This window comes from Pezoporus occidentalis, unplaced genomic scaffold, assembly GCF_034315485.1.
Source record: "Pezoporus occidentalis ecotype Australia unplaced genomic scaffold, CSIRO_AGI_Poc_V1 ctg66, whole genome shotgun sequence".
NCBI lineage: Eukaryota > Metazoa > Chordata > Aves > Psittaciformes > Psittacidae > Pezoporus > Pezoporus occidentalis.
In genome coordinates this window covers 49,748-61,914 of record NW_026916009.1, presented here as the reverse complement: position 1 = coordinate 61,914, position 12,167 = coordinate 49,748, and the positions used below count along the sequence as shown (strand labels likewise).

At 44.7% G+C, this 12,167-nt stretch overlaps 1 protein-coding gene across 2 annotated transcripts in view; it reads left to right on the top strand.

The window, feature by feature from the left end:
* The first annotated feature begins 420 nt into the window (after window positions 1–420).
* The window catches only part of CREB1 (cAMP responsive element binding protein 1), a 36,887-nt gene continuing 25,140 nt past the window's right edge, over window positions 421–12,167 (top strand). The window contains exon 1 of one of the 2 annotated variants that reach the window (XM_062640619.1): window positions 421–829. The gene's annotated coding sequence lies outside the window, so the exon portion shown is untranslated. The remainder of the gene's footprint in view (window positions 830–12,167) is intronic. The other variant, XM_062640620.1, reaches the window with a different exon arrangement.

Sequence of the window (12,167 nt, the reverse complement as noted above, 5' to 3'; positions counted from 1 at the left end):
AGGGTCAGCGTGGCGCTGCCGCATCACCTCACCCCGCCATGCTGTGCCTGTGCAGACAGGGGTGGCTGGCCCTTAGGGTGAGAATCGGGGATCTGAGGAGGGTGGGCTGCCCGGCTGCCCCGGCACTGGGGCAACCATGCAGGGGATTCCCTGGGGATGGGAGCAGCCCTGCGGGGCCGGGACCAACAGCTCCCCCAGGAGCCGGTGTGCCCGTGGGGACGCGCTGGGTGACCAGGGGTCCCGGCGCCCTGGCGGGGACTGTGAGGCCCCACGCTCACCCACCCGCCGCAGGGGCAGCTCGGCCGTTTCCGTCAGCGCTCGTCACTTTCCGGTTGCCTCGGCCACGCGCGCGTGGGGGCGGGCGGGGGTGCGCGCCTCCCCCGCACCCCCTGCCCCCCCGCACCGAGAACCCCACTCGGTGCTTTCCGCGCGGGCTGCCCCGGGCGGAAGCGCCGTTCGCGCCTTCCCGCGGCCGCTCGGCTCTTTCCGCCTCCGCTCCGGGGCGCTTCGTTCGTTTCCGCGGTCGCTCGGCTCTTTCCGCGGGGGCCGGCGGCGCGCTCGGCCGTTCCCGCCGCCTGCTGGGCGCTCGGCGTTTTCCGTGAGCGCTCGGCGTTTTCCGTGCGGGCCGCGGCGCGCTCGGCGCTTGCTCCCTGGCTGGCGCTCCTCAGTCGGCCGCTGCCTGCCTGTCGCCGGGCTGGGAGCGCCTGTGTGTGTGTGAGTGACGCGGCGGAGGTGTAGTTTGACGCGGTGTGTTACGTGGGGGAGAGAATAAAACTGCGGCGAGATCCTAGGCGCGAACGAAAGCAGTGACGGAGCAGCCTGGTAACCGGTAAGAGGAGGAAGGCGCCCAGCAAACAGGGGCGGGGGGGAGGGAAGGAAATGGAGCCCGGCGGGGACCAGGGGAGCCGCCGGGCGGCAGGACGCGGGGGCCCGGCCTTGCACCGCCCGCGGGAGGGGCGCCCGCTTTAAAGATGGAGCCGAGCCCTGCAACATCCCCGCCGCCGCCGCGCCGCGAACAAAGGATAATGGCGGATGGGAGCCGGCCCCGGCGGCGGCCGCCACGGCCGGGCGGCGGCGGCGACTCTGGCGGCAGCCAGCAGCGGCGCTCCCCGCGGCGGGGAAGGGGGATCGCGCCCCCCGGCCCCTGGAGGAGGCGGCGGAGGAGGAAGACGACGAGGGGGGAGCGGCCGCTCACCCACCCGCGCCCCCTCCCCGCTCCTCCGGGTGCGCCCCGGCTTGCTTCCCGGCTGCAAACCCCGCGTTCTCCCCCCGGCGCTGCCCTCTTCGGTCGGCGGCGGCCCCGGGCACGGCCTCCCGGCCGGCGCGGCTGCGCCGGGCTCCAGGGACGCTGGGCGGCCGTGGCGGCGGCTGGCCGGGCAGGCGGGCAGCCCTCCTGCCGGGCCGGGCCGGGCCGGCCCCCCGCTCCGCGCCCGGAGAGTTTCACTTCCCCGGTGACCCGAGTGCGCTGTATAAATAAATAAACAAACTCTTGCCGTGATGGAAACGAGGACGTGGGGTGCTCCTGCGCTCTGTAACGAGAAGTTCTTAATAAAATCTGTGCACAGAAGCTCTGGGCCAGCGCTTGGTCTGGTGGTTTGATTTTATTTGCAGCGTGGGGCACGGCCGTCTGCAGCAGGCTGTGAAAGGGGTAATGGTGCTCGGACACCCAACACCGCGCTCCGGTCCGGGCGCAGATCGGAGGGGAGAGCTTTAAGCCCGATGCGCAGATCACGTAACAGAGACACGGTTCCCTTTTGCTGCGTTATTTCTTCCCTGTATTTTTAACCCGACGTGAACTTGAGCTTGGCCGTGGCTGGTAAATCTCGGTTTGGGATTTGCTTTTGCCAGTTTCCCACAGACGTTTAGGTGCTGCACAGCGAGCAGGATTTGACCTCTATCGCTGCCTCAATCGCAGATGTCAACTCGGCTGCCTTTTGCCACCTTACACGAGCCTTGCCGTGCTGCTGCTGTGGGGCTTTTTTCCCTGTTTTGTTGCCTAGTATAGAAGACATTATTTTGACTTCATTTCAGCTTTTAAAACCCGGATATTTGCATTTTTATATACAGTAATAAGTAAAAATGATGCAAGAGTATTTAAAAACTTATTTTAACCAAAGATTGTAACACCTTTCAAATGTATACAAGGATAACTTTTTTTTTAATAGATCATATGACTTTTCTTCCCAAAAGCATGTTGATTTTGGTTTAATACATTTTTCCCCTCTTAAATATTGAAATGCCTGCACATAATCTGCTTCTGGAATAACACTTGTCATAATTTATTCTCTTCCTGGGGTTACAAACAAGTTTCCTATTAAACAAAGGAGTAGAGACTCTGTTTAGTCCCATCATGACCACCAAACACTATTTCAGAATACAGGAATTTTGAGACTCTACTTGCTTCCTTTGCTTGTATCAATATGGGGTTTTCTTACAGTAAAATGTTAATTCACTGAAATAAGCTTTTATTCAACATGGGTATTTGTGATTCACCTGTCCTTCCTTGTACATGAATTTCTGTCACTTCCACCACTCCTTTTGAAATGAAGGCCAAAGGTGCTCTGCATCACTCTGAATAATACCAACATGAAAAGAGGGTTTCTAAAGTTGAAATTGATTAACAGACATCTGTGGGTTTAAGTAAGTAACATAGGTGTTGATAGTGATTAAAGAGAATGTAGTCATTAGTGTATTTCATTCATTCTTTGTTTGATGGAATATGCACTTAAATACTAAAGTATAACAGTAAATCCTTGCTTGGTGTTTGTAGCTTTAGAAACACAACATTCTATTTTATAATAGAGTGGAAGACTCAGATCCATATTTTCTAACATGGATCTCTGCATTTCCTCACCAGCTTTGTATCCTCACAAATCAGAGAGAAAAGGGGACAGAGAGGTGGTTGTGTATTTGCTAAGCATCAATTACAAGTGACCTAAAGTGGAATAATTTGCATGCAGTATAGAAAAGTGTAATAATTTTTAGTTCTTTAATCTCACTGATAGAACATCAAATGTTAAATTAATACTCTCAGCTTTGTGTCTGGATCTGCAGTAATGGTCTGCATCTGTTCTTAATTTTTCTTCCAATACTTTTGGTGTGTACATATATATATGTACTCACATATACATATATATGTGTGTGTGTGTATATATATATATAAAAAAGGGTCTCTGCTACCCTGGGTGGGGAAAAAAAGCCAATCAAAACCCAAAGGTCTAAAAGGGGGAAATTCTCTGATAGAGAGAATTCAGAAACTTCTCATTTAGACTGTCACGTCATCAATCTGTCCTTCCTGGATGCCTGCACCAGCGTAGCTATTGCTGGTACTGATGTCAAAGATAAAATATTCTGTAGTAGCTTATCTTATTCTGGAAAGTAGGTGTTCTGCTGCAGGAAGAAGCAAACAGCCTCTTGCCTAAGTACAGCTACAGCTATGTAGGTGCAGATTCTGATAGCACATAAAGCCCTGACTAGGAATTTCTGTTGACACCCTTTTGAAACAAATGGGATATTCACACCTCACCTCTATTTTTGGATCTCTGGAAGCAAGTAGGGATCAGTTACTCATGCTGCATTTCTCAAGGCTTTTGTGCAGTGAGAAGGCCATGCTAGCAGTCACTAAAGTTAGTTTCATGGGACGTGACAGCAACCCTTGTCTGCAGAAACAGCCTTACTGAATCTGGTTTGAGCTCTTTGGTGCCCTACCTGCATACAGTTGAAGTTTCATGACAAGGCAGTGATTTAACTCTGAATCAAAAATTGTGTTGCTTCATCTGCAATCCGTGCAGTCCTACTTCATAGTGGTTATGAAAACCTGAGCAATCTTCAGTTAATGATCTTTGTACATCACCCAGCATGAAAACACTGATACCTGTTTTATTCTGCAAAACTTTTAGATCACTTGGTTGTACTGCAGTTAAAAAGGTTTCATTACCTTACAGTTGGTCTCTGACACAAGACTACACTAGCTACTTCAGACAAAGCTTCAGGAAGCCTCATAATGACCTATTCTGGAGCCACCTTCATGCAGGAAACATAAATGTCTGCCCTTGAGGTTCTCACACATTTTGGAGGGGAGAGTTCAAGTGATGTGTAAAAAATCTGATTCTCTAAGTGTTGTTCCAGTTATAGATTGTTTGGTCAATGAGGTTATCAACAAAATGGTTTTCCCCTGCATTTGGAAGAACTGGGTTGTATTTTCCTCTTTTGGCACAAACTTTTTCTAAACTTCAGGAATTTTGAGAGTTTATCCACTCACTGATGGACTGAAACCATAGTTCCACATACAGGTTTTGACAGAAATACTGGCTGAAGCATCCTCTGTCTGGTGGTTTGTTCATGTCTTCTCCATTGCACTGGCACGAGTGTTTGGGTTACTGCATGGTAGAGCTGACTGGGGAAATATCTATCAGGGTGAGGGATGGGAAGTCTGGTTATTTTTCACCTGGATCATCCCTCCCCTGATTGCTGCCGGCTGCATGTGATCTATACCAGCATATGCAGGGAAGGGTGGGTCAGGAAGATGAGGGCGGCTTAAACAACAGTGTTGCTAAATGAGAAAATGCAACCTACATGCGAATTTCAACTATTGCTGTGCTTGTAACTTAAACTGGATGGCACAGATCCTGTTGTGGCTCTTCCTGCTGCAGCCCTGCATCATTTAGCTAAACTCAAGTTTTTACGTGTGCTAAATACGAGTAAATGAACATGAGCAGCAGCCCTTCACAAACTTCAATATCACGTATACATACTGTTTGTTGTGCTGCTTATTTCCTTGGATTAAACACCTTTTGTGTGGTTTTGGGTGTTCTTTTAACAGCTCTAGCATTCACTTGCTCAGTGCTGTTCTCACATGTTTTCTTCTGACTTTTAAACTCCTGCTGCTGTTCTCTGCAGCTCTTTGCTGCAATCTCTTCAATCATCTCTCCAGCAACCCTGCAACTCCTGTGATATTTTGGCTACAATATCACATGCATTTTTTCTGATCAATGCTGCCCTTAATCTAATTTGTTGTCCACTGCTGTTCCGATATCAGTTGGATTTTGCTTTCCCTTGCACCTTTCCTAGGCTTAAATGTAAAATCTTTTTTCATCTAGCTTATATTTTATACCCCGTGGAGTAATGGACGGGAAGCATTTTTTCTTGCCTTTTTCTGATGACTGTTCCTCTGGCTCTATGCAGCTGGCCCAGACTCAAAACTCCGCTGTGCCTGTCCATTCCTCCAAGTGACATGCAGTGTGAGCAGGGTTGTAAATTTATGTCTTTGTAGGTTGTAGAGAGTTTTCTCTTGAATAAAAGCTTAGGGCATTGCTACAGAAATAGGACCCCTGCCCCTCTTTGTGAAACTCATCCAAATTTTCTTTTTTGTGCTGATAGGAAAGTTCTGGGAGATACCAAGATGTGAAAAAGGGCACTCTGTAGTAATGCCACAGTATAATACCATCAGAAGTCTTTTACTGTGGTTTCATCTGAGCTGATAAAACTGCATGTGGCTCTCAAGAGACCAACATTTCACTCCTTCCTTCTCTCCTGCTTCTGGTTCTGTGGTGTTCAGCTACCTCTTGCACTAGCTGCAGTTTTCATTGTATGTAAAATCTAATGAAGCAGTTCAGTAACCCAGGAGAAAACCGTCCTTTTTGTTAAGTTAGTTTCTTCTGTGTGAGTGAGCTGAATCAGTTGGTGATGATTGTTAGCACCAACACTGGTGCACATTCATAAGGAGATGCAGGGACAGGAAGTGGGGCCATAACTTTATGTCTTCAGCAGCAGAGAGCTGGGTCAGTAGACCCATCCTGGGGAACCGCAGCACATCCATGATTCATCATGAAAGAAGGATCAGGCTCTGTCCATGGTGATCAGAGCCTTATCAGTTTGTCTTTGCTGCTAGGAAAGCTGGGACACAGTAAGGGCCTCAGCTGAAGGAAAAAAAAAACAACAAAAAACAAGAGGAGAGTCCCTCTTTTGAAAGCCTCATGATACCCCTGTGGTTGAGCTAGCTTCTCCTTATCAGAGGCAAGTTTCGGTCTTCTAAAGAGATTGGATCATTGTAACTCTTTGGTCCCAGTCAGGTAGGGAGAATTATGTATAACTTTTCTTTAACCAAGCCCAAGTTGAAAGGTGAAGCTCCAGAGGGGGTCCAGGCCCAACACATTGGTGTAGATCCTGTCAGTTGGCCCAAGGCACCTGAGTGGTGAGCTCGCTTTAGTTTCACTGTTACTGCAAACTGATAGATGCCTTGCCCTGTCTTCCTGATTTTAAAATAATTGTGGCTGAAACTGCTAGCCTGAAAGTTGCAGTTCAAGGTTAATGTGGTATGTATAATCAGTGCACGTTATCCTGGGCTGGCTAGAGGATGAAGTACGTTACCTGCTGCAAACATCCGCTATGGCAGTGATGTGCCTGTTTGAAAAATGCGTGTTTCTACCCAATCTTCAGTGAGCTGATGTTGACTATATAAAAAATAATCATCCTGTTTCCAGCCTCCTACTTTTAAGCAGAGTCATCAGTAAAAACAATAATATCAAATTACAGAATATAGGTGTTCTCTTTAGCATCTGTATTAACTTCCTGTGGTCTTACGACACACCCATTATTTTACCTACTTTGCTTTCATTGCAGGCCTGATTGCAGCAGGGTAGACTCTGCTCCACTTTCCCTGTTCCTGCACCTGTGCCAGGAGTACTGGTACAGCTGCCTCTGGGGCACTGCTGTGAGCTGGGTTGAACTGGTCTGGGATAAAAATGCGGTTGGTCTGTAGTGCAAATTGGTTGCCCAGTCCCATTTACTGCACAGCCTCACAGACAGTTCTAAAGGTATAAATAAGAGAGAATCCGGAGGAAAGCAGAGCCTAATCTGGCAGTGCTGCCAACAGAAATCCTTGTCAGACTGTAGTTGCTGAAAGCAAAATTGAGATATTCTTTTGTGCGAAACACACTGATGCAAAACACAGGTTCTGTTTCTTTCTCTGATCCTTTCTGGTTCATCAAGGGCTCCTATTCCTTATTCAGGGTTAGTTCAGAATGTCGCCATTGCCAATAGGGCACATGTCTGTTCAGTGGAGACAGCTGTGTTGCCCACAGGTAATGCAGGTCTTAAAACTCCAGTTAAACATTTGAGAACCAAGGTAAATTATTCTCTGTCCTGGAGGTGATACTTTTGCGGTGTAGATCTGCCAGGCAGGCATATGAGAGATCTTTCTCATTTGAGAAGCTCTCCACACCATCCAGGTAAATATAAAGATAAACCAGAATCCACTCAGTTTATACCATTAGACCAAATTATTTTACTGCAGAATTTGGTCACTGTTTAATTTCAGTTGATTTTTAGGGAGAGGGTGGGTCGTAGATGTAATTTTGGTGCTTTAAGCGAGATAATGTACCTGCTACTGCTCCAGGACTGATGCTAATTGACCAGCCAAAGATTATTTCAATATAACTAGTAAAGTCAGAGCAATTTTAGGATTTAAAATATTTCCACGTCTGACTTGCGGTTTAAGCCCCGAATCTTCAGTTTTAATGTTGCAATAAATTTTGTGAATAGGGTGCATTCAGAAGGCAAGGTTTGTAAGGAAGTGATGTTTTTCTTGTGCATACCTGGGCATACTCTACCGTAGCATGCCAGCTGCAGAAATAATTCAAAGGTTTTCACTTACTTGAGAGGACTGGAGGAAAATACAGCCTATATTGCCTGTTAAGAAAGAAACAAAGCTATTAAATCATAACAAAAAGTATGTTGCTTATACAGATACAGGTTATTTTGCATTTGTTTCAGACATTGGACTTTATCTCTGGTAATTGTCCACTTTGTATAATAATTCTTTTAGATGACCATTTCTAAAGATGTTCTGTTAATAAAACAGTGAAAGCAGTGGCCTGAAACATCCATTTTGTTGTGTTTTCTTTCTGAACTCAATAGAAGTGTGGGTTTTTTAAATAGGACTTTCCAATATTTACTGTGTTATATAACTTCATGCTCCTACACTATGGGTTGAACTCCAGAAATACCACGAATGTTCCAAGCATCAAACCGAATGAGCAGTGTTTGTTTTAGTAGTTTATGCCTGTAGAGCTTGCAGCGTAAATATATGAAGCAGCATATTTTACACATTAATCCTTTAGCCACTGACATTCAGAAGTGGGTTAGAAACATTAGCGATGGAGCTGTCCCTCATGCCCACAGACAAAACCTCTTCTGGAATGCTACCTAAAATTCTCTTGTCAAGTTTAACCATGGTGCTGATAATACCTAAAGCTCCATGCTTGCCTTGAGCTTCTTAAGTCATTTGATAGTTCTCTGAAATAGAAGAATGATGAGAAAATGAGTGTGATTGGTGTCACTTTTGGATTCCAACTTGTGACCCTTTTCAGCCTGCAGTATTGTACTGAGGTGTATTGCTTGAGTTTTTAAACCTCAGGATTTTTTAATTTTTTCATGAACTAAACAATGGATGTTGAAATTCAGGTACATAATTTAATGTTTTAGACTGAACGGAAGAACTTCAAATACTGACAGTTGCTCTCCCTCGTTATAGGATGGGAAAGGAAACATTTGCTTTATTAATGGGAAAGTCTCCTGAATTCTGGGTCTTTCCAGAAGATTTAAGTTTCAGAATGTAAATTTACATTCATATTACATTAGAATGTCATCTTCAATCAGAATCAGAACCTTCAGTCCAATCTTACAGTACACTATTCCAGTAAATGTGATGTGTCTGTTAATATTTTCACACTGTAAAATTAACAGAGACTCTGGAAACAAGTTACTTTGGAAAAGGAAGATTTCAGGTAATAATAAACATGCTTATACGGTTATTTGTCTTTATCACATTCCTGCATAGGCTTCCATTAAATCCTACCTGGTATGTAATTTAAATTACTACAACTGAGGAAATGCCAGTATGGAGGTGATTCTCTGTGACAGGCGTGAGATTACTGTGTGTTGTGTTCTTGGCCCTTGGGCTTGGAGCACTCAGGTTAACCAGAATCATGTGAGTCTGTAATGCTCTGGGTTTTATTTCTGTTATTTAACGAGTTGTTCCTCATCTGCTCTGAGCACCAGAAAAGAGTTGGATTTTCTAATGTATGATTTCAAAGTAGCTTTAGCTTTGTTCACTTAAGCATTTGTCATGGACCCAGTGATCAAGACTGTGAATCTCTGTAACACATGGAGAGAAAAGCCTGTGCAGGAGGCACAGTTAGGAAATACCCTTGTCTTAACAACGTCACAGTCCTACTTCACTCTCTCTGGAAGAGTAGCTCTGTTGAGCAGTTAGTCTTTGCTCCTGTAGTTGTTTGCTAAGAACTTGTTTGAACAGTTTCCTTGTGTCAGAGAGAATGGTTTATTTAATGCAAATGCGTATAGAGTCTCTATAGGGCAGTGCTCTGTCACAGATTTGGGATTGCAGCAGTTCCTTCCACTGATGCTTCTGACCTGGGATTTTTAAAGGCTTCTTGGCATGTGGACAGAGGTCCTTACAACATGTCAAAATGGTATCAAAACGTATTTCATGCAGTATTTAGGTGGTTCTTACTCTGCCAGAATGAATGAAGGGACCGTAAAAGGCCATAAGACACAGAAATGCATATGGAGGAAAACAAATATGATCCATCCGAATGATTCTGGCAGGTCAAGTGGAAATCTCAAGTTCTGACGGGTCTACCCAGTGGAGAAAAGCAACACATCCACCTTAGGTGGATCTTAACCTTGCTAACTGGGCATCATTTTCTGCTCTGAATACTCCTTTCATTGTTAGTAGGGACACAGTCCTCTTTTCTAACAGCTCCCATTTTCTCCCTGTCACTGGGGAAGAAGGTCTCTGTCCACTTGCAGAATTAACTCTCATTTCCATCACTCTGGACTGTCTTAGCTCTTCTGCTGGAACACCTTCACGCGCCAATGTTAGCTATGAAAAGAGGTGGCCCAGAATGTTCTGTATGTTGACCAGCACAATCCAATAAATTATTTATTTGGCATATCTCAATAGCTGGGTGGTACCAGAGCACTGTTTATGAACTGCTCATTGTGCCAGCCATGTACAACCTACCTCCTTACTCAGAGGTCATGTAGGTGCTTTTGTGTGGCGCTGAGCCCAAGCTAACAACCTGTACTAAGAGGTAGGGTGTACCAGCTTGGGCACAGGGCCTTGTTAGCAGAACAGACATGTTAGTTTATTGTACCGATTGCTGTACTTGAGATTGCTTGGGTTCAGGCTGCATTAATACACCCCGTGGCTGTTAGATGGGTGCTGGTTCATTCCAGCAAGTCTCCACCATGGACTGAGCAGGTGCCATCCTCACCTCACCATGTGAGGTACCTGCAGAAGCAAGCACTATTGGTGCAGTATCTGGTAGCATCGCAGGGGCTTCCTTCTGTAGAGGCACACACACACAAAGGTAACCTCACTAGTCATAGTGCAGATGTAATTGTATCTTTTTCTGTTAAAAATTGCCATAAGATTAGTGTGTGGTCACGGTTCAGCACTGAAGTTACAAGTGCAAATACAGGACTTGGCTGGCTTCGTGTCACTGCAATCAATTGCACTGAGAGATCAGCTTCATATCTCATGGAGTCATTTTTTCCTCAGTTCTCCACCCACTGCTGTTTCAGTCAAAGGTAGATGAGAATTTGACTAGGGACAGAAATTAAACCTCATCATGAAGAGCTATGCTGATTATTAATTTGCTGTACTGATTGCAAAGAGCTTGTTCCCGGAGTTCAGGATGTATTCAGAGGGAGCATTAGCTACCAGATGCAGTCATAAAAAAATGATTTGATGCCCTTATTTTATGTCATGCTAAAGATGTCTGGGTATAAAATGATACTGCTAGGATAATTTTTATTAAGTAACCAGCAGCTACACATTGCGGAGTGAGCCACAGTACTTCCAGCAGACACATGGGCAAAAGAGGCGTGTATTTTGACAATTTCACATGGTTTTCTTTTTGTGAAAGGAAAGCTACTTTCTACACTTAGTAGCAATTGCAAGAAATCAGCATAAGTTGAAAATTAGGTGCTTTATGTTCTAAAAATAATGTCAGAGAACAGATGGCAAGCTGTAGTAAAGTGTGGTCAGTTTATATGTAAGTGCACCTCATAAATATGACACTGGCAACAAATGTGGAAGAACTATAAAATGTGCTGAATTCTTAGAAATAAGCAAGTTCTTATGAGGGCTCTGTGAACAGATGATTGTATATACTGCACAGGACATCCTTAAAAATCTCTGCTTTGTCTAAAATTCAGTTTGCTGACATATTTCAGGGCTTTTTTTGTTGCTTGGCTTTCTTTTTTTTCTTTTTTTTACTACACATAGTAAAGGTGTTTATAAGTGGTTATGACAGTTCTTTTACAAGTTAAGGATCACAGACATAAAGCATATGAATTAGTCTTAATGCCCTAAGTGCATTATGAGGACAGAGCATTTATAAACAGAATGTATTTATGGATTATGTTTTCAGTAATAATAATAGTTACCCAATGACTTTATCACCCTTCTGGGATTTGTTTTGACATTTTGATTTGTGTAAGTGAAGTCTGACAGTATATTAGGGGAATTTCTAAATGCAAAGGGGATAAGGCAGTGAAGAGGCATTTGTTTGCCTTTCATTGTTAATGCCTTAGGAAGTGCTTGCTCTGTTCTTTCCCCTCAGGCTCATCTACCCGGCTCTTTGCAGAACTGGTATATTCACATATGAACTGTTCCAGCTATTAGATAAGATTAGGAAAAAGGTTTTGGGATTTGTGTTATTTTGGTGGTGGTGGGTTTTTGTTTTGCTTGTTTGGCTGGTGTTTTTTCTTAATACATATATTATCAGTAGAATGAAAATATGTAGGGGTTTTTATTTTTAAGCTTTGTAGGAAGGTTCACCCTTACTTTCAGTGCCCAGTTCAAAGGCAAAGGTTGTAACTTATTCAGGTCCCTTGATTCTCTATTGATCAAGAAAAGGCAGTATAGATTAAACTTCATTTCGTGCATGTGCCAAGTGCTTGCTGGATGCTCTTGTATTTGTTCATAGAATCTGTGATAGAAGAAATAAACTGCAGTTAATTGCTATCAGAATCTTTTTTCCTTTTAAAAAGCTTGAAGACAGAAACACTAGGTACTGCTACAGTGCCAACAGCGTGGAGTCAAACCAGGAAAACTCAGCATTGAAGAGTGTTTAAGC